This window comes from Bubalus kerabau, chromosome 4 (assembly GCF_029407905.1).
Source record: "Bubalus kerabau isolate K-KA32 ecotype Philippines breed swamp buffalo chromosome 4, PCC_UOA_SB_1v2, whole genome shotgun sequence".
In the NCBI taxonomy this organism is placed as follows: Eukaryota; Metazoa; Chordata; class Mammalia; order Artiodactyla; family Bovidae; genus Bubalus; species Bubalus kerabau.
The window spans coordinates 137,962,425-137,988,472 of NC_073627.1; the positions used below are offsets into that span (position 1 = coordinate 137,962,425).

The following is a 26,048-nucleotide window of genomic DNA, read 5'->3' on the forward strand; positions in this document are numbered from 1 at the left end:
TCTTTGTGACCCCATGGGTTGTAGCCCGCCAGATTCTTCAGTCCGTGGAATTCTCTCCAAGCAAGAATACTGGAGTGGGCAGCCATTTCCTCCTCCAGAGGCTCTTCCTGACCTGGGATTGAACCCACTTTCCTTTCATCTCCTGCATCAGCAGGCCAATTCTTTACCAGTGTGCTACCTGGGAAGCCCATATCTACTTTGGCTCCCCTTAATGACTTGGTTCTTGGTACAATCCCTGGCATATAGCATGTGGTCAATAAAGGATCATTGAATGAACACCGTTCTATCATATGCTTCTTTCATTTCACACGATAAGACTATCTCCCTATTTGTCATAGCAAGAGTAATTGTAATTTTTAATGGTTTACCTAATGGCATGGGATAATTTTGTTTGACTCTGTCGTTTTTACTGTTCTAATTTTTTTGTAAAAAATTTCATGTACATTTTATTTAGCTTCTTGGGAATTAGCTTCAAGTAAAAGATTCCAATAGAATGATTGTATTAAAGAGGTTTGGACAACTTCATGATTCAGTGAGTATTTCTTTTTTAAAATATTTGTTTACTTTTGGCAGCACTGGGGCTTTGTTGCTGGGCATGGGCTTTCTCTAGTTGCAATGCACCAGCTTCTCATTGTGGTGGCTTCTCTTGTGGATCAGGGGCTCTAGAACGCACAGGCTCAGTATTTGTGGCTCACAGCCTTAGCTGCCCCGAGGCATGTGGAATCTTCTCAGACCAGGGATGGAACCCATGTCCCCTGCATTGACTAGAGGATTCTTAACCATTGGACCACCAGGGAAGTCCCAGTGAATATTCTTAAGGAGACAATGCTTCCTGGTAGAGACAATCCATTTCTGCTTTCTGTACAGTATATATTCATATTTCTATTTCTAGAGTGTGTCCTAGTCAATGATGAGGGGCACAGAAACCATCCCCAAGAGCGCCTTAATTCAGAACTCCTTGACGAGTCTAACAACATTCATCAGAAGCTCACTTGGTGCGATAGAGTTGATCTTACGGTTTCCGAGTAATAAAATAGTCTATTGACAGAAATGGCGCCTTTTCCCTAGGTCCTGAAACAAAACTCCAAAAAAAATATGGCTCTGATCAGAGCAACGTCTTTACAGGCAACATCAAAGGAAGACAGTCCTTGCTTTGATGCTGAATGCGACTTTGAGATCTCAAAACCTAAAAAAGTTTGTATGAGTTTTATTGCTCCTCTAACAAGTCCCCACAAAGTTAGTGGCTTAAAACCATGCAAATTATCTTACAGTTGTGCAGAAGTCTGACATGGTCCTCGCTGGGCTAAACTCCACAGGCTGCATTCTTGTCTGCAGACTCTAGGGAAAATTCTTTTCCTTGCCTTTCTCAGCATCTAGAAAGTGAAAGTGTTCGACAGAAAAGTCACGTCTGTCTCTTTGGGACCCCATGGGCCATAGCCTGCCAGGCTCCTCTGTCTGTGGGATTTCCCAGGCAAGAATACTGCAGTGGGTTGCCATTTCCTTCTCCAGAGGATATTCCTGACCCAGGGATTCAACTTGGATTTCCTGCATTGCAGACAGTTTCTTTACTGTCAGAGCCACCAGGGAAGCCAGGCAGCTTCTACAGGCTGCCCACATTCCTTGGTTTGGGTATGGACCCCTTTCTCCATGTTCAAAGCCAGTAATGTCACATTTCTCCCAGACCCTTGCCCTGTTGTCATGTCTCTCTCTCTCTGATCATAGCCTGGAAAGGTTCTCTGTTTTTAAAGAAGTAATGTGTTTAGATAGGGCCCACCTGGATAATCCAAGAAACTCTCACCATCTCAATGTCCTTAACCTTAATCACATTTGTAAAGTCTCTTTGGTTTGGAAAGGTAATATAGTCACAGGTTTTGGGGATAAAAGATGTGGGTATTTTTGGAGGGAGGGATTATTGTGCCAACCACAAGATCTAACCTGGACATATATTTTAAAATTAAAACTATATACAGGACTTTCCTGGTGGTTCAGTGGTTAAAGACTTCACCTTACAATGCAGGGGATGTGAGTTTGATCCCTGATCAAGGAGCTAAGATCCCACATGCTCCTGGGCCAAAAAACCAGAACATAAACAACAGAAGCAATATTGTAACAAATTCAGTAAATACGTTAAAACAGTCCACATCAAAAAACAATCTTAAAAGAACAATGTGCATTGACAGAACATGTAACATTATTCATTCACGTATATAAGGAATGACTAAACAGGGTGAATCAAGTACAAAAGTCAGCATGAGCTTGGAGAACTCTTCATCAGCCAGTGATACTCAGAGAAAATATTCTGGGATGCCTCTCCATCACCTCTGATACCAAGGTTAAGCCTGCATCTCTGGACCATTGAAATTGCCAGTCTCCCTCCCTGTCCACATCCAGGCTCTGCACAACCGCCTACACTGTTGGAAGGGGGACTGGGTACCAGGCAAGGAGAAGGGGCAGAGGGGCAGAGGGAGGCTCTGAAGGGAGCCTGGTGACCTGAGTGTCTGCTGCTGCTGCTGCTGCTGCTGCTAAGTCGCTTCAGTCGTGTCCGACTCTGTGCGACCCCATAGACGGAAGCCCACCAGGCTCCCCCGTCCCTGGGATTCTCCAGGCAAGAACACTGGAGTGGGTTGCCATTTCCTTCTCCAATGCATGAAAGTGAAAAGTGAAAGGGAAGTCACTCAGTCGTGCTGAGGATGCCCCTGTTCCCAGGGCTCTGTTAATGGGGGTTCCTTTTCAAGAACGGCATTTTCTTCCTCAGTTCAGTTCAGTTTCTCAGCCATGTCCACTCTCTGTGACCCCATGGACTGCAGCACACCAGGCTTCCCTGTCCATCACCAACTCCCGGAGCTTGCTCAAACTCAGATCCATCAAGTCAGTGATACCATCCAACCATCTCATCCTCTGTCATCCCCTTCTCCTCCTGACTTCAATCTTTCCCAGCATCAGGGTCTTTTTCAAGCAGTCAGTTCTTCACATCAGGTGGCCAAATATTGGCATTTCAGCTTCAGCATCAGTCCTTCCAATGAATATTCAGGACTGATTTCCTTTAGGATTGACTGGTTGGATCTCCTTGCAGTCCACAGGACTCTCAAGAGTCTTCTCCAACACTAGAGTTCAAAAGCATCAGTTGTTCGGCACTCACCTTTCTTTATAGTCCAACTCTCACATCCATATGTGACTACTGGAATAACCACAGCGTTGACTAGACAGACCTTTGTTGGCAAAGTAATGTCTCTGCTTTTTAATATGCTGCCTAGTTTGGTCATAGCTTTTCTTCCAAGGAGCAAGTGTCTTTTAATTTCATGGCTGCATTCACCATCTTCAATGATTTTGGAGCCCCCTCAAAAATAAAGTCTGTCACCGTATCCATTGTTTCCCCATCTATTTGCCATGAGGTGATGGGACCAGATGCCATGATCTTAGTTTTCTGAATGTTGAGTTTTAAGCCAACTTTTTCTTCCTTGGTGATCCTCATTCTTTTGCCTCCCCAAGCTGCTGCATTCTCCCCACCTGGATCTTGTGTTTAGGAAGACTTCCCATGGAGAGGCTCTCCGATTAGTGGCCCTGCCAATAAGTGGTGGTGGTGGTGTGTGTGTAGCTGAAGAACTAGATTAACTGAGGTGTGTTGTTTTTTTTTCCCCCTCTCTGTGTGACTAACATGAATGGAAATACAAGGGAGGGAAGCAAATTCAAAGTACTTTCCAGAAAGCCTGAAAGTGAAGGTGTGAGTTGAGAGAGGCCACTGAGTTCTGGAACACGCTTCTGATGGCAAATGAGCAGCAGATGAATTTCTCTGGGGGCGCTGGGATGCGCTCTGGACCCACCTGTTACAGGGAACTCTGACTGAGGTCTTTAAGGATCGAAGGCATTTTGACCCCAGATCCTTCTTTTTTGAGCCCTACAGCGAGGCTTCCGACTCACCACTAGATGGCGGGCGAGCCGTGGCTCTCCGCAAGCGGGGCCAGAACCCGATTGATCCTAGGTTCCTCTGAGGTGCTGGGCGGCTCACGGTAGCTCATGGAGTTCCACCTGGTAAGACACAAACGCTTCTGTCCGTGGATTACTGAATTCCATCTTAATATCCCCCCAGGACTAACCTAAGCAGTTTTTGCTCTATTCTTTGGCCCCAGTCACAGGTTTGAAAAAAATGATCCTTTCGTTCCCTGGGCTCCAGAAAGGAAAAAAAATAATGTGTCCTTCTCATTGAAAACCAATTTGCTTAGTAATCATATTTTGTTTGTTTAAGGACAACATGGAGCCAGAGGGACTTGGGTTTGAGCTTTGGCTCTCATTCTCTGGGCAATCTTTTCTGGGCTCCAGTTTTTTGTTTGTTTTCCAACTAAAAGGAAATGAACCATCCCTGCCTGATGGGGTTGTCCAAGCATCGAGTGTTACAAGGATGGAGCATGTCAAGCACAGCGCCCAGCACTGAGTAGGCATTTTCCATCCCACTTCTTTTCAGGGAGCAGGGGCCCTATTCTCCTCCCCTTCATTGTTCTTGTTGTTTAGTTGCTAAGTCGTGTCTGACTCTTTTGTGACTCCATGGACTGTGACCCACTCCAATGTTCTTGCCTGGAGAATCCCAGGGACAGGAGAGCCTGGTGGGCTGCCGTCTATGGGGTCGCACAGGGTCGGACACGACTGAAGCGACTTAGCAGCAGCAGCAGCAGCAGCAGCAGGACTGTGACCCGCCAGGCTCCTCTGTCCATGGGATTTCCCAGGCCAGAATACTGGAGTTGGTTGCCATTTCCTCTCCAGAGGATCTTCCCAGCCCAGGGATCAAACCTGTGTCTCCTGCATTGGCAGGTGGATTCTTTACTGCAGAGCCACCTGGAAAGCCCCTTCACCATACTCCCTAGCTCTATCAGTGCCTGGGGTGTGGATGGCAGGCATTGTGAACAAGTGGACAAGCTAGTTCATGAAAAGGACTTGCCTTGATTTTAATCCAATAGCCTCCTATAACTGAAATACAAGGTTTTTGTGCAGGATTCAGAAGATTACATCATAGCATTCCTGCCTGCAGATGCTAACTCTCTGATGAAAGGAGACCAAATTAACCAAAGCACATTTAAGAGTGAACACAGAAGCTAATAAATGAAAAATGATTCAGAATGTATGATACAGACTGGTTATAAATACGTTTATAGCTCCTCCAATAGGACTCAGTTTCTCAAATTCAGCCGTTCACGATGTCAGTTTACATTTTCCCTGCTTGTCAATAGGAGGCTGTGTGTCAGAACCTGAACATTTTGATGGGGAGGAAGAGGACTGACTTTGCAGCAGGGACATGTTATCTAGAGAGCCAACCCAGCTGAGAATCCAGTGGGTGTCATGACAGCAGCAAGGGGATGGAATGGAAGTTCCTGGAGACGAATAAAAGGAGTGAGAAAAGGGAAGTGAGAGAGTGTCAGAAGCAACAGTTAGCCATTGTTCTAATTGGCTGATGATTTCTTCCGAGTATGAATCAAGTCACAGAGTTTAAATCTAGAAGCTACCTTAAAAGTGTCTGGCTTGATTTCCAAAATGATGTTTGTTGTTCAGTGGCTAAATCTTTGTGACCTCATGGACTGTAGCATGCCAAGCTCCTCTGAGCTCCACTGTGTCCCAGAGTGAGTGTTGGGGTTTCCCTGGTGGCTCAGATGGTAAAGAATCTGCCTGCAATGTGGGAGACCAGGGTTCGATCCCTGGGTTGGGAAGATCACTTGGAGAAGGGAATGGCCACCCATTCTAGTATTCTTGCCTGGAGAATCCCATGGATAGAGGAGCCTGGGGGGCTACAGTCCATGGGATCCTGTCCCACCCTGTGACTTCATGAACTATAGTACACCAGGCTGCTCTGTCCTTAACTATCTCCCAGAATTAGCTCAGATTCAATAGGAGCCTTTATATGATATCTCTGACTCAGTTCAGTTCAGTTCAGTTCAGTCACTTGGTCCTGTCCAACTCTTTGAGACCCCATGGCTACAGCATGCCAGGCCTTCCTGTCCATCCCAACTCCCAGAGTTGAACACCAAACTCATGTTCATTGAGTCAGTGATGCCATCCAATCATCTCATCCTCTGTCGTCGCCTTCTCCTCCTGCCCTCAATCTTTCCCAGCATCAGAGTCTTTTCCAATGAGTCAATTCTTCGCATCAGGTGGCCAAAGTATTGGAGTTTCAGCTTCAACATCAGTCCTTCTAATGAACACCCAGGACTGATCTCCTTTAGGATGGACTGGTTGGATCTCCTTGAAGTCCAAGGGACTCTCAAGAGTCTTTTCCAACACCACAGTTTAAAAGCATCAATTCTTCGGTGCTCAGCTTTCTTTATGGTCCAACTCTCACATCCATACGTGACTACTGGAAAAACCATAGCTTTGACGAGCTGGACCTTTGTTGGCAAAGTAATGTCTCTGCTTTTTAATATGCTATCTAGGTTGGTCATAACTTTTCTTCCAAGGATTAAGTGTCTTTTAATTTCATGGCTGCATTCACTATCTGCAGTAATTTTGGAGCTCCCCCCCAAAATAAAGTCTGTCACTGTATCCATTGTTTCCCCATCTATTTGCCATGAAGTGATGGGACCGGATGCCATGATGTTAGTTTTCTGAATGTTGAGCTTTAAGCCAACTTTTTCACTCTCTGCCATAAGGGTGGTGTCATCTGCATATCTGAGGTTATTGATATTTCTCCCGGCAATCTTGATTCCAGCTTGTGCTTCTTCCAGCCCAGCGTTTCTCATGATGTACTCTGCATATAAGTTAAATAAGCAGGGTGACAATGTACAGCCTTGACATACTCCTTTTCCTATTTGGAACCAGTCTATTGTTCCATGTCCAGTTCTAACTGTTGCTTCCTGACCCGCATACAGATTTCTCAAGAGGCAGATCAGGTGGTGGTCTGGTATTCCCATCTCTTTCAGAATTTTCCACAGTTTATTGTGATCCACACAGTCAAAGGCTTTGGCATAGTCAATAAAGCAGAAATAGATGTTTTTCTGGAACTCTCTTGCTTTTTCCATGATCCAGTGGATGTTGGCAATTTGATCTCTGGTTCCTCTGCCTTTTCTAAAACCAGCTTGAACATCAGGAAGTTCATGGTTCACATACTGCTGAAGCCTGGCTTGGAGAATTTTGAGCATTACTTTACTAGCGTGTGAGATGAGTGCAATTGTGTGGTAGTTTGAGCATTCTTTGGCATTGCCTTTCTTTGGGACTGGAATGAAAACTGACCTTTTCCAGTCCTGTGGCCACTCCTGAGTTTTCCAAATTTGCTGGCATATTGAGTGCAGCACTTTCACAGCATCATCTTTCAGGATTTGAATTAGCTCAACTGGAATTTCATCACCTCCACTAGCTTTGTTCGTAGTGATGCTTTCTAAGGCCCACTTGACTTCACATTCCAGGATGTCTGACTCTAGGTGAGTGATCACACCATCATGATTATCTGGGTTGTGAAGATCTTTTTTATACAGTTCTTCTGTGTATTCTTGCCACGTCTTCTTAATATCTTCTGCTTCTGTTAGGTCCACACCATTTCTGTCCTTTATTGAGCCCATCTTTGCATGAAATGTTCCCTTGGTATCTCTAATTTTCTTGAAGCAATCTCTACTCTTTCCATTCTATTGTTTCTCTCCATTTCTTTGCATTGATCACTGAAGAAGGCTTTCTTATCTGTCCTTGCTATTCTTTGGAACTCTGCATTGAAATGTGTATATCTTTCCTTTTCTCCTTTGCTTTTGGCTTCTCTTCTTTTCACAGCTATTTGTAAGGCCTCCTCAGACAACCAGTTTGCTTTTTTGCATTTCTTTTTCTTGGGGATGATCTTGAGTCCTGTCTCCTATACAATGTCATGAACCTCCATCCATAGTTCATTAAGCACTCTGTCTATCAGATCTAGTCCCTTAAATCTATTTCTCACTTCCACTGTATAATCGTTAGGGATTTGATTTAGGTCATACCTGAATGGTCTAGTGGTTTTCCCTACTTTCTTCAATTTAAGTCTGAATTTGGCAATAAGGAGTTCATGATCTGAGCCGCAGTCAGCTCCCGGTCTTGTTTTTGCTGACTGTGCAGAGCTTCTCCATCTTTGGCTGCAAAGAATATAATCAATCCAATTTCTGTGTTGAGCATCTGGTGTTATCCATGTGTAGAGTCTTCTCTTGTGTTCTTGTGTGAGCGGCCAAGAGAAGATACCCCATGTCCAAGGTCAGAGAAACCCCAGTAAGATGGTAGGCACTGAGAGATGGCATTAGAGGGCAGACAGACTGAAACCACAACCACAGTAAACTATCTCTGACTAGAAGCATTCAAATCACTACTTAAACAGTTCTAGGTACAGGGAACTCAGGGCCTTGGAAGCAAGCCACTTCTTCATTAGACAGTTCTGCTTGTAATTATTAGCTCAAAACCTTCCTCCAGCTCTCACACACAGCTGCTGATTTTCCTCTGGAGCCACATAGATTACCTTGCCTCCTCTTTCAGAGGTGAGTTCTGCAACTTGCCAAGAGCTGCTGTCAATCCCATGGCCCTTAACTTTTTCTCCCCACTGCTTTCAGACATTTGCAAATGACCCTCTACATCTCCTAGACCACAAACTCCCTGAAGTTGAAGGGGCAGGCCACTGCAGGGAGGCCATTTTGTGCCTTGGTCTCCCCTGCTATGCCTTGACACAGCACTAGGTGGCGCCATGCCCAAGTTCCCATTCTAGTGCTCCAGGCTAACATGAAGATTGCCCACTTCCCCTAAGAAGTTATCAGTGCCAACCCCATCATGCCTCATATCCTTGTTTTCCTCAGGGGTCACAAGAAGTCCAAATCCCAGCATCTGCAGTGATTCAGCATCAACCTGACCCTAGCTGCATCCTGCTATGTAGGTACCCATGTAGACAGCCTGGGGAGTTCCCTGGTGGCTCAGTGGTAAAAATTTGCCTGCCAATTCAGGAGACACGGGTTCCATCACTGGGTCAGAAAGATCCCCTGGAGGAGGAAATGGCAACCCACTCCAGTATTGTGGCCTGGGTAATCCCATGGACAGAGGAGCCTGGTGGAATACAGTCTGTGGGGTCACAGTCAGACACGACTGAGCGACTAAACAGCAACATGTGAACAGCCCATGTTTTGCCGTCCTGTACCCTGTCCTCCTCCTCTTGATGACACCATCGCAGTATTCCTCTGAAGAACCATTCCACCACTCACCAACATGAGGTTCTGGTGGATTCTGTCTACCAGGGGTGGGCAGTGGACCCAGGACCATAGCCACTTAGAGACGTCCCCATGTTAACCATCATGTATGGCTCAGGTTGGGATTTCACTGGTGTGGAAGGGAAGAAGCAGGCGGTGAGGACCACATCCACCTGGAGATGTTGGGAGCCATCTGCTCACTGGTTGGGGAGAGGCTACCTGAGAACAGAGCCAACACAGAGGATAGAGAAGCTGAGAGACTGAAGGGATGTGCCAGAACTTAATCAACAAAGGTTGTGTGTGTGTGTTCAGTTGCTCGGTTGTGTCCGACTCTTTGCGGCCCCATGGACCACCAGCCTCCTCTGTCTATGGGATTCCCCAGGCAAGAATACTGGAGTGGGTTGCCATTTCCTTCTCTAGGGGATCATTCCGATCCAGGGATTGAACCATGTCTCCTGCATTGTAAGTGGATTCTTTACTGCCAAACTAGCAGGGATAAAGGTTGAGTGTCGTATAATTGCTTCACTGCTGGCTGTTCCCTCATCTCTCTCTCTCTCTCTCCTTTTCTTTTTTTTCCTTCTTCTCTATCCACCCCCTCATCTGTCTCTCCCCCTCTCTTGCTCACCCCACCCTCTTCAAGTTTCCCTATTCCCTGAGACATAACTATATTGAAATTAGGCCAGTCAGTAACCCTACTATGGCCTCTAAGCATTCAAGGGAAAAGGATTGCATGTTTCTTTAAATTAAGAGCTAGAAATGATTAAGCTTAGTGAGGAAGGTATAGTGAAAGCCAAGACAGGATGAAAACCAGACCTCTTGGCCAAACACTTAGGCAAGCTGTGAATGCAAAGGAAAGGTTCTTGAAGGAAATTAAAACTGGTATTCCACTGAATATATGAATGATGAGAGAGCAAAACAGTCTTACTGCTGATATGGAGAGAGTTTCAGTAGTCTAGAGAGATGATCAAACCAGCCACAACATTCCCTTAACCAGGGTCTAATGCCAGCAAATTTGGAAAACTCAGGAGTGGCCACAGGACTGGAAAAGGTCAGTTTTCATCCCAGTCCCAAAGAAAGGCAATGCCAAAGAATGCTCAAACTACCACACAATTGCACTCATCTCACACGCTAGTAAAGTAATGCTCAAAATTCTCCAAGCCAGGCTTCAGCAGTATGTGAACCATGAACTTCCTGATGTTCAAGCTGGTTTTAGAAAAGGCAGAGGAACCAGAGATCAAATTGCCAACATCCACTGGATCATGGAAAAAGCAAGAGAGTTCCAGAAAAACATCTATTTCTGCTTTATTGACTATGCCAAAGCCTTTGACTGTGTGGATCACAATAAACTGTGGAAAATTCTGAAAGAGATGGGAATACCAGACCACCTGATCTGCCTCTTGAGAAATCTGTATGCGGGTCAGGAAGCAACAGTTAGAACTGGACATGGAACAACAGACCAGTTCCAAATAGGAAAAGGAGTATGTCAAGGCTGTATATTGTCACCCTGCTTATTTAACTTATATGCAGAGTACATCATGAGAAACGCTGGGCTGGAAGAAGCACAAGCTGGAATCAAGATTGCCGGGAGAAATATCAATAACCTCAGATATGCAGATGACACCACCCTTATGGCAGAAAGTGAAGAGGAACTCAAAAGCCTCTTGATGAAAGTGAAAGTGGAGAGTTAAAAAGTTGGCTTAAAGCTCAACATTCAGAAAACAAACATCATGGCATCCGGTCCCATCACTTCATGGCAAATAGATGGGGAAACAGTGGAAACAGTGGCTGACTTAATTTTTTTGAGCTCCAATATCACTGCAGATGGTGACTGCAGCCGTGAAATTAAAAGACGCTTACTCCTTGGAAGGAAAGTTATGACCAACCTAGATAGCATATTCAAAAGCAGAGACATTACTTTGCCAACAAAGGTTCATCTAGTCAAGGCTATGGTTTTTCCTGTGGTTATGTATGGATGCGAGAGTTGGACCGTGAAGAAGGCTGAGTGCCGAAGAATTGATGCTTTTGAACTATGGTGTTGGAGAAGACTCTTGAGAGTCCCTTGGACTTCAAGGAGATCCAACCAGTCCATTCTGAAGGATATCAGTCCTGGGATTTCTTTGGAAGGAATGATGCTAAAGCTGAAACTCCAGTACTTTGGCCACCTCATGCGAAGAGTTGACTCATTGGAAAAGACTGATGTTGGGAAGGATTGGGGGCAGGAGGAGAAGGGGACGACAGAGGATGAGATGGCTGGATGGCATCACTGACTCGATGGACGTGAGTCTGGGTGAACTCTGGGAGTTGGTGATGGACAGGGAGGCCTGGCGTGCTGCGATTCATGGGGTCGCAAAGAGTTGGACACGACTGAGCGACTGAACTGAACTGAACTGAATCTACAGCATGAGTTGCAGCAAACTCCGGGAGATGGTGAAGGACAGGGAAGCCTGACGAGCTGCAGTCCATGGGGTCATGGAGAGTCAGATATGACTTAGTGACTGAGCAACAACAGCAGTCCAGAGCAAGGCCCCAGTTCTCTTCAGTTCTATAAGGTTGAGAGGTAAGGAGGCTGCAGAAGAAAAGCTCGAAGGTAGTAGAGGTTGGCTTTTAAGGTTTAAGAAAAGAAGCTGTTTTTATAGCACAAAAGTATAAAGTGACACAGCTAGGGCTGGTGTAGAAGCTACAGCGAGTTATCCAGAAGATCCAGCTAACATGACTAATGAAGGTGCCTCCACTAAACAACAGATTATCCTTAGACAAAACAGGCCCATATGGGAAGAAGAAGTCATCTGGGAATTTCAAGGCTAGAGAAGAAAAGTCAGTGCCTGGTTCCTAAGCTTCAAAGGACAAGCTGCTGCTGCTGCTAAGTGGCTTCAGTCATGTCTGACTCTGTGCAACCCCATAGACGGCAGCCCACCATGCTTCCCCGTCCCTGGGATTCTCCAGGCAAGAACACTGGAGTGGGTTGCCATTTCCTTCTCCAATGCATGAAAGTGAAAAGTGAAAGTGAAGTCACTCAGTCGTGTCCGACTCTTCGAGACCCCATGGACTGCAGCCTACCAGGCTCCTCCGTCCATGGGATTTTCCAGGCAAAAGTACTGGAGTGGGGTGCCAAAGGACAAGCTAACTCTCTTGTTAGGGGCTAATGTAGCTGGTGACATTAAGCTGAAGCCAGTGCTCATTGACCATTCCAAAAAAGTGCTAATTGACTCCACTTGTGCTCTATAAATGGAACAACAAAGCCAGGATGACAGCACATCTGTTTACAACATGGTTTACCAAAAACTTTAAGCCCACTGTTGAGACCTACCGCTCAGGAAAATGTTACTGCTTATTGTCAATGCACTTGGTCACTCAAGAGCTGTGATGGAGGTGGACAATGAGATTAGTGTTGCTTTTAGTCCTGCTAATACAGCATTCATTCTGTAGCCCAAGAATCAAGGGTTCATTTTGACTTTCAAGTCTTATTATTTAAGAAATAGATGTTGAAAAGCTATCACTGCTGTAGAGAGTGATTCCTCTGATGGATCTGGGCAAAGGCAATTGAAAACCTTCTAGAGAGGATTTCCCATTCTAGATGCCATTCAGGACATTATGGGGACTTCTCTTGCTGTCCAGTGGTTCAGACTAGAGTGATTCCTCTAATGGATCTGGGCAAAGGGAATTGAAAACCTTCTAGAGAGGATTTCCCATTCTAGATGCCATTCAGAACATTAAGGGGACTTCCGTTGCTGTCCAATGGTTCAGACTTCACCTTCAAAAATGCAGGGCATGCGGGTTCAATCCCTGGTTGGGAGGCTGAGATCCCACATGCTTGGTGACCAAAAACCAAAACATAAGGCAAAGCAATATTATAACAAATTCAATGAAGACTTTTAAAATGGTCCACATAAGAAAGAAAGAAAAGAAATTATGATTCATGAGACAAGGGCAAAATATCAACATTAACAGGAGTTTGGAATAAGCTGATTCCAAACCTCATGGATGACTTTGAGGGGCTCAAGACTTCAGTAGCAAAGTAACTGCCAAGGTGGTAGAAATAGCAGGAGAATGAGAAATGAAGCCTCAAGATGGGACCAAATTGCTGCAATCTCATGATAAAACTTTAATGGACAATGAGTTGCTTATCGATGTGTAAAGAAAGTAGTTTCTCAAGACGGAATCTACCCCTGGGGAAGATGCCATGATTTTTGAAATGTAACAAAGGATTGAGAACATTGCATAAGCTTAGTTGATAAAGCAGCAGCTGGGTTTGAGATGGTTGACTCCAAATTTGAAAGAATTGTGGGAAAACGCTATCAAACAGCATTGCATGCTACCGAAAAACTGTTTGTGAAAGGAGGAATCAGTCGATGTGGCACACTTCATGTGGTCTTCTTCTTAAAGAAATAGTCACAATTACCCCCACCCCCTCCCCCAGCAACCACCACCCTGATTGGTCAACAGCCGTTAACAACAGGGCCTCTACCAGCAAAATGACCACTCAGATGGGCAGTATTTTCTAGCAATAAAGTATTTTAAATTAGGGTTTCCCAGCGGTAAAGAATCTGCCTCCAATTCAGGAGATTCAGGAGACACAAATTCATTCCCTGGGTCGGGAAGATCCCCTTGAGAAGGGCATGGCAACCCACTCCAGTATTGTTGCCTGGAGAATTCCATGGACAGAGGAGCCTGGCAGTCTACAGTCCATGAGGTTGCAAAGAGTTGGACACGACTGAAGCAACTGAGCACACACGCACATTTTAAGAGTGTGTACTCTGCTTTCTTTGACAATATTATTATTGCACACTTAATAGACTACAGTATAGTGTCTGCTGCTGCTACTGCTAAGTCACTTCAGTCGTGTCCGACTCTGTGCGACCCCAGAGACGGCAGCCCACCAGGCTCCCCCATCCCTGGGATTCTCTAGGCAAGAACACTGGAATGGGTTGTCATTTCCTTCTCCAATGCATGAAAGTGAAAAGTGAAAGTGAAGTCGCTCAGTCCTGTCCGACTCTTAGCAACCCCATGGACTGCAGCCCACCAGGCTCCTCCGTCCATGGGATTTTCCAGGCAAGAGTACTGGAGTGGGGTGCCATTGCCTTCTCCAGTATAGTGTATAGATACTGTATACTATACAGTTTGTATATTGTAAAAACACAACTTTTATACCTGGAAACCAAAAAATTTCATGTCACTTACTTTATTGCAATATTCAGTTTATTGCAGTGGTCTGAAATTGAACTGGCAATATCTCTGAGGTCTGCCTGTATATGAGCAAATAAATTCTCTTAGTTAATTAATTAATCTTCATTAATTAAATTAATCTGGTTTGAGTTGGATCTCTGACATTTGCAACTGAAAAGTTGTAATATAATTACAACTAACCTGACTCACCCATCCCCTCTGGGGATACATTTCATTGTGCCCTCTTAGAACACATGTTGAGTGCTCCGCACAGTCCCCTGTATTCTCACCTCTTCCCTGAATGCCTCTTCCACCTCCTTTCATTGGGTGAAATGTTGCTCTCCCTCCTGTCCCTGGTCCCCACTCCCCATCCCCCTCAATGCTCTCAGAAGACAGTCCATTCCACACCCCCTCATCTTCAAGTACCTCAGGGCATGAACTGAACAGGAGCTCTCCTTGCTTTCTGTCACCATTTTGAAACCTCTTCTCTTTTTTTCTACTTGAAACTTTCCAGTTCTTTCAAGCTCAATCTCCACGAGTCCTAACTGCTGTACCTGACAGCTTGCCCGTCACCGCCACACACTCACAGGGACTTCAGCTCCAACCTCGCTCATGGACTTTCTCTTTGGTCCCCTCCTGGCCATTTTCAGTGACCTCAACTTCCACATGAATGATTCTTCCAACTCTCTGGTCTCCATCCCCTCAGTCACCTTAGACCTCCCAATCATCAGTAATCAGAACACATCCCAGACCTCAGATTCATAACCCACTATCATCTTTTATCCTTACAGCTAGCATACTCTAGTACCTCTAATGCAATAATTCTTTGAGCTTCTCACTGCCAATTCATGTGGTCCCCATATTCTGGATTCTATGGTCCATTATGATAGTAACTCCCCTGAAAATACACTAAATCTTTTGTCTCTCTTGTTTTCTATTATCCTTATTATGCTGTATTTTTATATGGGTTTTTATATTATTTTTATCATTGTAAAATTATATTGTTTAAATGATTTTATTAATATACTCTTAATTATATATTATTTAATTACATTATAATATTATTCATTATTATTAATAATATTTTATAATATTTCTATTATTTTATATGTGTTTTTGCATTATTTACACTGGAAACTATGTTTCCTAGAATCCCTTTGAACAGTTCAGGGTTAGAGCTGATCAAAAGCAAAGCTGTATAAGAATTGGGAGGCAAAATGAAAGAGCAGTTGTAACACCCTGAAGGCAGTTGTCAGTTAGAGGCAGACACAAGAGCGCCAGAGGTTTGTTCTGGGTCTCTTCTTCCCAACTGCTGGCTCTGATGTCCAACAGTGACGCCAGGACGCGGGACACATTGGTGTGAACGCCAAAGCTGTTGCCACAGAGAACCAACAATTGTGTATGGACTTCTATCTCAGCCCCCTTTGTAATCTGACTACAGCAGCTGGATGTGGCTAACTTACAGAAAGCCTGCCAATGTCTACATGTCACCAGAGCCAGAGCTGGTTAGTGGCTTTTCTCTCATCCTTCAGCTCCAAATTTGGACATTTCTTCCCCAGCTCCTCCTACGGTTGTGTAAGGTCTAATTACTGTAATGAGCTCCTATTCCACAGTGTTTACTTAGCTCAGTCCCAATGACCCACTTTCTCTGAGCTCGCCCCAGAGGTGCTGAATATTGCTGGAGAAAACACACAGTCCTACTGACTGGTTTCACTTGAATTCATGACCACATAGTAGTCACCTGGCTTTTGTCTGTCCAGCATCCTCTCCCTCTTCTTTGTGTAATCACATCCCAGATTTCCTGACAAAGTAGCTGTCCCTCACTGAACAGTCTTGATGAGACTTTTAATTAAATCATTGTTCTTGGCTTCCATTTGGCCAATCAGATGCTCTCCCCTTGGGATTTCAATGTGGGGAGAATGGAACTTATTTATCCCAATGGTTGCCTTCTACAAGTGCCGTCCGTGTGTTCTTGTTCTTGAGATTCCCCAGTGCTAAGCTAGTCCCTGGTGCTCTAGCCCTTCTTTTTCTAGGACCACGTGAACTCTCTCATTCTTCCAACAGATTTTTTACTTAGTAAGAGCCGACGTCTGAGGCTTGCACAGACCTCAGATGGGCACCCCACTCTGCCCAACAATCCTGCTAACTTTCCCCAGTCAACATATATTCTCATATTCCAAGGAATTTATTTCACATCATTTTCTCTCTTCTCAAACCTGTGTTCTGTTCTGCTCAACTTCAGTCTTCACTAGGGAAAGGGAAGCATTTGGCATCTTCCTATCACCAAATCTACAGACCTATTGGGAGCTAAACTCATATTTTCTGGTTTCTTTCCAGTTACAATGCTGTCCTTATAAGTAGTCTGAATCTCTATGCTCAAATCAAAGGCCAAGTCTTCCACCTATGCTCTGAACCCATCTCCACTTACCATCTCACAGATTATATGCCTGAGTTTATCAATCTTCCCTCGCTCCTGATCATCACTTCCCCTTCCTCTATTGGATCTTTTCCATCAGCATACAATTGTGTCTTCTCATCTTTTAAAATATAGTTGATCCTCAAACAACATGGGGGCTATGGGTGTGGACCATCATTGCATTCAAAAATCCAAGTATAATTTACAATCAGTGCTTGGTATCCATATTTCCTTCATATCTGTGTTTCTATGTTCTTGGATTCAGCCAACTGGGGGTTGTGTAGTACTGTAATATTTACTATTGAAAAGTATCCCATGTAATTGGACCCACACAGGTCAAACCCATGTTGTTCAAGGGTCAACTGTACATCCTTCCTTGACTCTATGCATATCATTCCATCCTCTGCTCCCTGTTCATGGCCAAACTTTGGGAGAAAGTTATTTTTGCTTTATCACGTCTCATTCTCTCTGAAAGCTTCTCCTAACTGGGTTTCCATTTCGAGCATGCCAGGTAAAGCTGGTCTTGTGTTTTGGTCACAAACGACATCCATCTTGCCGAATTCTGCAGTTGCTTCTCTGTTCTTATCTTTCTTTTCCTCCCAGCTGCACTCAACACAATCAGTCTTTCCCTCATTTCCTAAGTTTTCTCTGTTTCTGTGATATGCCACACTCTTTTCTTTTTTGGGGGGGCGGGGCGGTACACTGTGTGGTGTGTGGGGCCTTAGTTCCCTGACCAGGGATCAAACTTTTGCCCACTGCATTGGGAGCACAGTCACCGCCAAAGAACTACCAGGGAAGTACCTTCAGACTCTTGATTTTCCTCCACCTCAAAGATTGCTCTAGAGATTATATGCAACACTCCACATTCCCCCTATATTTCAGTGTTTGTCATACTGTAATTATCTTGCTAATTTTTTTCTAGGCTATCTTATTTTCAGTCTTTCTCTATATTCACACCAGAATATAAAGCCATTGGGAACAGGAATTTAATTCTTATTGTCTGTACTCTTCAACTGGCACATAGTAGGAACTAAATGAATGTTTTTTGAAAGAAATCATGTCATGTATCCCAGACCTTTTATCATCCAGGTCACCTTTCTCTCTGTGCCCTCAAGCTGGTCACTATCCCTCTAAAAATGTGGCCCAATTTGGCGGCCCACATGAGCACAATTACTCTGTTTTTTTTTTTTTTTTTAAGATTCTTTAAAAATGTGGACCATTTTTAAAGTCTTTATTGAATTTATTACAATGTTGTTTCTGTTTCATGCTTTGGTTTTTTGGCCACAAGGCATGTGGCCTTGGGACCAGGGATCAAAGCAGCATCCCCTGCATTGAAAAGCAAAGTCTTAACCACTGGACCACCAGGCAAGTCCCAAGCATAATTGCTTTGGACCCTGACAAAGATTTACCCCTTGACCTAATTCTAGTCTGGTTCCTGTGAACCCTCTTCTCAACCAGGCCCTGACTTTTGGACTTCTGTGTTCATCTCTGCTTAGTCCAGGCTTAGCAAGAATTCTGCTGTGTCAGTTCAGTGAAAATTACACTTCCTTGATTTCTGAGCAAATTCCTTATCCCCCACACTCAGTATCTTACCACCCTGGCCTGCCTTTAGCAAAAATCCTGTCGAGTTGGTTTAGGCAGAGTCCCCCTTACCCTTGAAGTTTCTTCTTAGTAATTTTCCATCGGATGACCCCGTTCCTTGGCTATAAATCTCCACTGGCCCTTGTTGTATTTGGAGTTGCGCCCAATCTTGCTCCCCTACTATAAAGCCCCATTGTCGTATTCCCCTTGAATAAAGTCTGCCTTATCATCTTTTCTTGTTTGTTTTTAATTAATTTTTATTGGAGTATAGTTGCTTTATAATGGTCTATCAGTTTCTGCTGTACAGCAAAATGAATCAGCTGTATATATACTTTGTTGTTGCTTATTTCCTGTCATGTCTGACTCTTTGCAACGCTATGGACTGTAGCCCATGTGTCTTATGCACACCTAGTTTTTAGATAACACAAAAAATAAGAATGTTTTCCGAAAGAAAACAATCCAGTTGTATCACATGTGGAAGCAGCATCAAGGCTTTTAGATTTTTGTATCTTCGTTCTTATCTCTGATACCTACTAGGTCTATGAACTTGCACTGACACTGAACTTCTCTTGAGCCTACTGTATCTCACCTGTAAAATGCAGACGCGAGTGATTCTGGATCCAGTTACAGGGTGCTGGAGGAGCGAACCCCTTGAGGTACAGTAGATCTGTCCAGTTCATGGTTCTGTGACTCGCACTGGGATGGGGTCTTCCTCATGAAAGTAGAGGCCTTTTGGCATCTGCTCTAGTGCCATTTATAATAATGAAGCACTGGGGGTGGAGGGGTGGAATCCCAATAACCACCAATAAGATATAAACTATGATACAGACACAATGGGCCATTGTGAAAAATGGGCCACTTTGCAGTAACTAAAAATCATGTTTTAGAAGGATTTTTATTTTAATTATTTATTTTCATTTTTAAATCTTTGGGCTGCACTGTGTGGCATGTGGAATCCTAGTTCCCTGACCAGGGATTGAACCCACACCCCCTGCACTGGAAGCACGGAGTCTTAACACTGAACCACCAGGAAAGTCCCCTAGAAGCATTTTTAAAGATGTAAAGAAATAAGTGAAAGTAAATGAAAAATATGATTTATGAATACAAAATTATCCCAGAATAATGTGGAGGGAAGTATATGGAAACGTCAAAAGAGGTGATTTGGGGTGTTAAGATTATTATTTTTCCCATTGATTTTACTTAGCTCTACATTTTAACATTTTTATATGTGTATATATTATATATTCTGGAAGAATAAAACCAGAAAACATTTTGATAGGCCTAATATACGTATAAAAAGTCATAACCATTTATGCATTTTAACTATACTAATTCCATTTTGGGGATTCAGTCTAAGGAAATAATTTAAATTACAGAATATACTGTATTCAAACATGTTAATATGATTTTTTTCATTATAGTGTAAAATTGGAAACAGCCTAATAATGTAGGAATGATTAGCTACATTAGATGAGAATTCATCATCTATTGGAAATCAAAGGCAGACTTTTTTTCCCACAGCACTTTTTAAAAATTGGAGTATAGTTGATTTACAATGTGGTATTAACTTTCACATGTCCAGTAAAGTGATTCAGATATATATATATATATATTTTTTTTCAGATTATTTTCCCTTATAGGTTATTACAAAATATTGAGTATAGTTCTCTTGCTATAAAGTAGGTCTTTGTTGAATATCTATTTTATATATAGTAGTGTCTGTGTTAATCCCAAACTAACTGCTAATTTCATAATGGCCCCAAATTAAACAACTTTCAATGGATAAGTTAAATACATGTGGTCAAAGACAGATTTTTAAATTGTGTATATAAAGTCTACCATCACAAAAGATTATGAAGTAATATTCAGTGAGAAAGTAGAATAAAATTATATTGTTATTACAACTAGATAATTTTTTACAAAGCAAAAAAATAAAGCACTAAAAATCTAGAATATAGGAAGGAGATGATCCTTTTGTGTGGTGAGACTATAACTGTAAATGTTATCTTGACTTTTATATGCTTTCCAAATAAAAGCATGTATTATGTGTGCAAATATTTTAAAAATTAAAAAAACCAACTATTTTAAAACAAAAAGTGTCTGCTCTAGGGGAGGGAGACTGACAACTGAGCATATCTCTTTCTGGGTGGCTCCTGGAGTTGGGTGGAGACAAAAGTAATAATTGGCTGTCCTTATTCCAAGAGCCCGAGGCCACACCCCCAGAGCAGGGGCTCCCTGGCCCCAGCCTCTCACTGCCAGATGGTACACACTCTCTCCCAGCCACACATAGCCTGGCCCATGAAGGTCCAGCCCAGGATGTGGGTCTCTCCGGTGACTGCCTGAAATCCTCAGAGATGGGGAGGGTGCCTTCCATCACTCATTCCCCAGCCTGCTCCAACCAGAAAAATCCCCCTTCCATCACTGCCACCCTCCCCTGCTCTTCCTTCTTCCTCTAGGGCACTTTCCAGAATCATGTTGATGCTAATGGACGGTGTATCTTACCGAGTTCCTTCGACACAACAGTCACATCACGTAGAACATTTTAGTGAATCCACAGCGAGGTCTGTACCCACCTTGAGAGATGTGGACAGTTACCCTCATTTTGGGCTTCCCTGGTGGCTCACTAGTAAAGAATCTGCCTGCCAAGCAGGAGACCCGATTTCGATCTCTGTCAGGAAGATCCCCTGGAGAAGGAAAAGGCAACCCACTCCAGTATTCTTACCTGGGAAGTCCCATGTACAGAGGGGCCTGGCGGGCCACAGCCCATGGGGTCACAAAGAGTCGAACACAACTTAGTGTCTAAACAACAACAACAAATCCTCACTCCTGATCTCAGGAGATTCAGAGAGAGGAAGCCATCTCCTTAAGGTCACACAGCTACTGAAGGGCAGATCCATTTGGTTGTTAATACTACTCCTAGTCCATGTGCTTAACCAACATCTCCTTGCAGGCTGAACACCCAGCTGGTGCTCTCAGCTATACTGTCTCTTCTCCTGCAAGGGCTACCCCACTATTTTCACTGGCGGTGGCTTTCTTTTCTTATGTCCTTCTCCAGTCATCCTTCCTCCTCCAACTTCCTGAGATCAGAGGCAGCAATTTCAGTAGCCTGTGTGTGTGTATATGTGTGTGTGTGTATCATAGTTTCTTTCCTATTACAGCCCCCACAATGGCACTTACATGATGAAACTGAAGCTTCATAATAAAAGTTCATAAAGCTCCAGTGAACAACTTTAAACTTAAAAACACTCACAACCTAAAAGTTGAGAGTTATGTTTATTCAGTAGGAATTTTTATGACTTAAGCCCAGGAGACAGCATCTCAAGTAACCCTGAGAGAACTGCTGAAGGAAATGAGTTGGAGGGGGGAAGGCGAGGGGGAGCCAAGTTATATAGAAGTTTCGCAACAAAGGGCAGGTAATCTGAACATCAAAAGATTATTGCTAGTTAAAGAAAACCAGATAACCCGAGTTAAGGAATTGAGTGCTTTTCTGTGTATGGGAAGATGCAAGAGTCTGGGTTCATTGAACTCATTCTTTTGAAATGTGCCTTAGTTATCTGGGGCCAGAATTCCAAGCTTCCTCGGGGCTCTCTGTGGCTGCAGTCTGATGACTGCTAGATGGCGGGTATTCTTTCCTTTCTGAGTTCCTTCTGGGCTCACCAGCTCACCTTCCATGGTGGCTGCAATTGCTGATGACTGTTACATACTTCATGTACTGATTTAGCAGGAATTATTCCATTTCTCCGCTTCCCTGGTGGCTCCGGGATAAAGAATCTGCCTGCCGTTGCAGGAGACACAGGTTCAGTCCTTGGGTCAGGAAGATCCCCTGAAGGTGGAAATGGCAACCCACTCCAGTATTCTTGCCTGGAGAATCCCACGGACAGAGGAGCCTGGCAGACTACAGTTCACTAGGTCACAGAGAGTCAACATAGCTTAGCGACGCATTTGTGCTAAGTCTCTTCAGTTACTTTGTGACCCCATGGACTGTAGCCCACCAGCCTGCTCTGTCCATGGGATTCTCCAGGCTAGAATACTGGAGTGGGTTGCCATTTCCTTCTCCAGGGCATCTTCCTGACCCAGGGATCAAACCTGCATCTCTTACATCTCTTGCATTGGCAGGCAGGTTCTTTACCACTAGCATCACCTGGGAAGCCCCTGGCTTAGCAATAAACCACAACAACTGAGTGTGACTAAACAAGGACAATTGACTGTATCAGGCTTATTAAATCTTATTAACTCTTCCAACCACGTGGAGTAAGAAGTATCGTCTGCATTTCATAGTTGAAAAAACAGAGGTTTAGAAAAGTCAAGAAACTTGTCCACCATCACCTAGCTGGTGAGCGGCTCCCCGAAGCCCCCACCACACTTGCCTCCATAGGCCAGCTTCACAGTCTGGCTCACTCTTGACAACTTTTCTCCAACCAGTCTGGTGTTCCATCCATCAGTCCTCCCAAATCAGCCAGTGTCTACAAACCCTACTCTGGACCTGGGTCCCTGAAGGGACTCAAAAAGCAGGCAAAACATAGCCCCTGCCATGGAGTTACTGAGGAGACAGGACAAAGATACACAGAAACTGGACTTCCCTGTGGTCCAGTGGCTAGGACTCCATGCTCCCAATCCAGGGGTCTGGCAACTAGATTCCACGTGCCCCAACTAAGACCCAGTGCAACCAATAAATAAATATTTTTTTTAAATAAGAAAAGACACACAGAAACTTAACACACAACCCCTGGGTGACCCCTGCCAAGCCACTTCCCTTCTCTGAGCCTCAATCTCCTTATCTGCACAATGAGGGAGTCACACTGGTAGGCTGCAAGTACATAATCTTCCCCATCTATGATCACCTGAGTGTAACCCATTTAATTACAAGGTGGGGATGCTGAGGCCCAGGGATTAGGGCCGTCCCAGAAAACAGTGGAGCAAAGCCAGAAAATAAAACCACAAGATTTGACCCTTGGAGAAACTGGCTTTGTTGCTAAGAATGGGACAAACACTCAAGAATGAGCCCAGTAGGGGCCCAGCGAGGGGAGAAGGGGTGCATTTACTGCTCTGGCCTTTTGTATCTGACAAAGCCAGAGAGAGTGTCTCCCCAGTGTGGATTTCCCCTTAGTGTTTGGGCACTCGAGGAAAAGTAAGCTGGTTGCTTCCAATCCTTTCATTTCCAGGGGACCTCAAGGTGCCCTGAGAGCAGAAAGGCTACAAAATGAGTCACGTCTAAGCCTTTCTCTTAGGAACAAGAAAGAGTGCTTGAGTGTGGAGGAGGGAAGGGAGTGAGGCACCTCCAGGTTAGGAGATGAGGAGCTGAAGCAATTTGGAGGCTGCCTTTCCTTCAGGGCGTCGGGGTAGGAATACATGCAGCTCCCAGAGTGGCTGCTCTCCGGGCCATCCTACTCCAGGTATCGGAGTGTCATCCAAACTTTCCACTGCTGATCCAGCCCCGTCTTTAGTACCAAACCAGGACACGCAGACTGTAATTACGGCTCCACCATCCGAGGTTTATCTTTGCTCCATCTCTTTAAGAAGGTGCCTATAAATCACAGTGTAGGTAAGGTTAGATCAGGATTGTGGTAGGCTGAATAATAGCTCCCTAAAGGGATCCACTGGGCTTCCCAGGGGATGCCTGTCAACACAGAGGATGTGAGTTCGATCCCTGGGTGGGGAAAATCCCCTGGAGAAGAAAATGGCTATCTACTCCAGTACTCCTGCCTGGAGAATCCCATGGACAGAGGAGCCTGGCAGACTACAGTCCATGGGGTCGCAAAGAGTCGGACACTAAACAACAATTAAAAATATATCTTTTTAGATATAATTCACAGTAATTCATTGTAAGCAGAAAGCATGATTGCTTCTCTTTGCTGGTTCTTGGATATCTGGATTAAAAATTCATTTTAAAGGAACCTCCCTGGCAGTCCGGTGGTTAAGATTCCGTGCTTCCAATGCAAACAATGCAAGTTCCATCCTAGTCAGGAAGCTAAGATCCCACATGCAGTGTTGTGCAGCCAAATGAGTATAAAAATATTTTTTTAATAAAAATTATTTTAGGTTATTGGTGAAAGGCAAAACTATAATGAACCAGACTTGGCAAGGCCTAATTTTATATTGGCGATACGAAACTCTTGCTTTTGTATTTGAAAATTAGTTTTAAAATCTCTATATCAGACGTGTACTGATTGAGACTGCCCTTCCTTCAGTGCATCTAGGAAGGAAGTATACTTCAGTATACCCACTCCGGTATTCTTGCCTGGAAAATTCCATGGACAGAGGAGCCTGCAGGGTTACAGTCCTTGGAGTTGCAAAGAATCAGACATGACTGAGCAACTGAGTATGAATGCATGTGTACTTTTGTATACAGGACACAAAGACTAATATATATACTAGGAAAGGAGAAAAAATTAGCAAGTTAATTCCTCTTACCTGTGTGTTTACTTCCATCCAAGTGAAGAATCATTTGTTCCATTCTGTCCAAAATGGGGGCATCTGCATAGAAATAAGTATCTTTTTTAGGCACTAACTTATCAACTTCATATGCATCATATAAACAGCTCATAATTCTAGGTCTTCTAACAAGGCAAATACACTAACCATTAGCTTTGGAACCAGGTGTGTAAATAAAAACAAAACGCATGGTTTGCTTATCATTCTTCCCTGAGAAGGAGGTAGCATGTGGATTTCAGTTTTGCAGTATGTCTTGGATATGTTTGTGCTTTACATGTAATTATTATTCACAAACATGATGTTTATCACACATGATGGGAATTATCATTGACTCTACAAATCACTATCTGGAATAATGACTGTTTTGATTGTAATTCTTCTGCTGATGAGCAAAGGTTTGAACAGTAGCATACAAAAATCCAACCAGCTCAGGCTAAGGTGCAAGTTCTGCTCTAGGAGGGAAGAAACTTTGTATCCTATTATAAGATAATCTCTAAAGGAATGTTGCCTATAAACTTAAGTCATACACAAAGACTGCAGGAACCCTTCCGCCCAGGTAATGAGCATTAAGCTAAAATACTTTTGTTTAGCTCACAGGAAACTTCCTGACCAGGCCCATCTGTGAATAGCTATAGGAAGGCAGAAATTAACACATTTCTACCAAAGTCTGGCTGGAACAAGGTCTTTACTTCTTAGCCTTTTAGTATAAAAGAAGTCTGAATTCTAACAGAGAAGAGTGTTTTTTGGGACACTAGTCCATCTTCTCCAACTGCTGGCTTTCTGAATAAAGTCACTAACTATTCCTTGCCCTAACAACTCATATCTTGATTTATTGTCCTATCTTTCAATGAGCAGTAGGAGCCTGGACTCAGTGGTAACAGTGTTGTCATTAGGTATTAACCCACTTGCTTTCCGAAGCAGCTAGCAAATGTTTACTAGAGCTCCTTGTATGAGTCAAATGACAGAGCATGGACAATCATTAGATACTGAGAATGGTCTTTACCATTATTCCCTCATGACTGGACTGTTGGCTTTGTGGAGGTACCAAGATGGGGCTCAAAGAAGTATCATCTGTTCTACCCTAAAGAACGACAATAAAAACCTAAATATGAGACAGAAAATAAATCGTTAACCAGTTCTGTTAATGAGCTAGTTAAAATCATTAACTAATTCTGACATAGAATTGGAAGAGCAACCAGAGACATCAGTGAAGGCATGAACTGGACCTCCAAAGAGAAAAGATTAACATATATACACTGCTGCTGCTGCTAAGCCGCTTCAGTCGTGTCCGACTCTGT

The 26,048-nt window shown here is 43.8% G+C and overlaps 1 long non-coding RNA gene across 5 annotated transcripts in view; it reads right to left on the bottom strand.

Moving 5' to 3' along the window:
• Positions 1–1,218: 1,218 nt before the first annotated feature.
• The window catches only part of LOC129650364 (uncharacterized), a 67,533-nt gene continuing 42,703 nt past the window's right edge, over positions 1,219–26,048 (bottom strand). For 4 of the 5 annotated variants that reach the window (XR_008713732.1, XR_008713731.1, XR_008713730.1 and 1 more), the window contains 3 exons: positions 25,754–25,831; positions 24,730–24,792; positions 20,306–23,842 (listed from right to left, as the gene is read on the bottom strand). This is a non-coding gene — a long non-coding RNA (uncharacterized LOC129650364). Of the gene's footprint in view, positions 1,374–3,918; positions 4,027–20,305; positions 23,843–24,729; positions 24,793–25,753; positions 25,832–26,048 lie in introns of those variants that run through there. The other variant, XR_008713729.1, reaches the window with a different exon arrangement.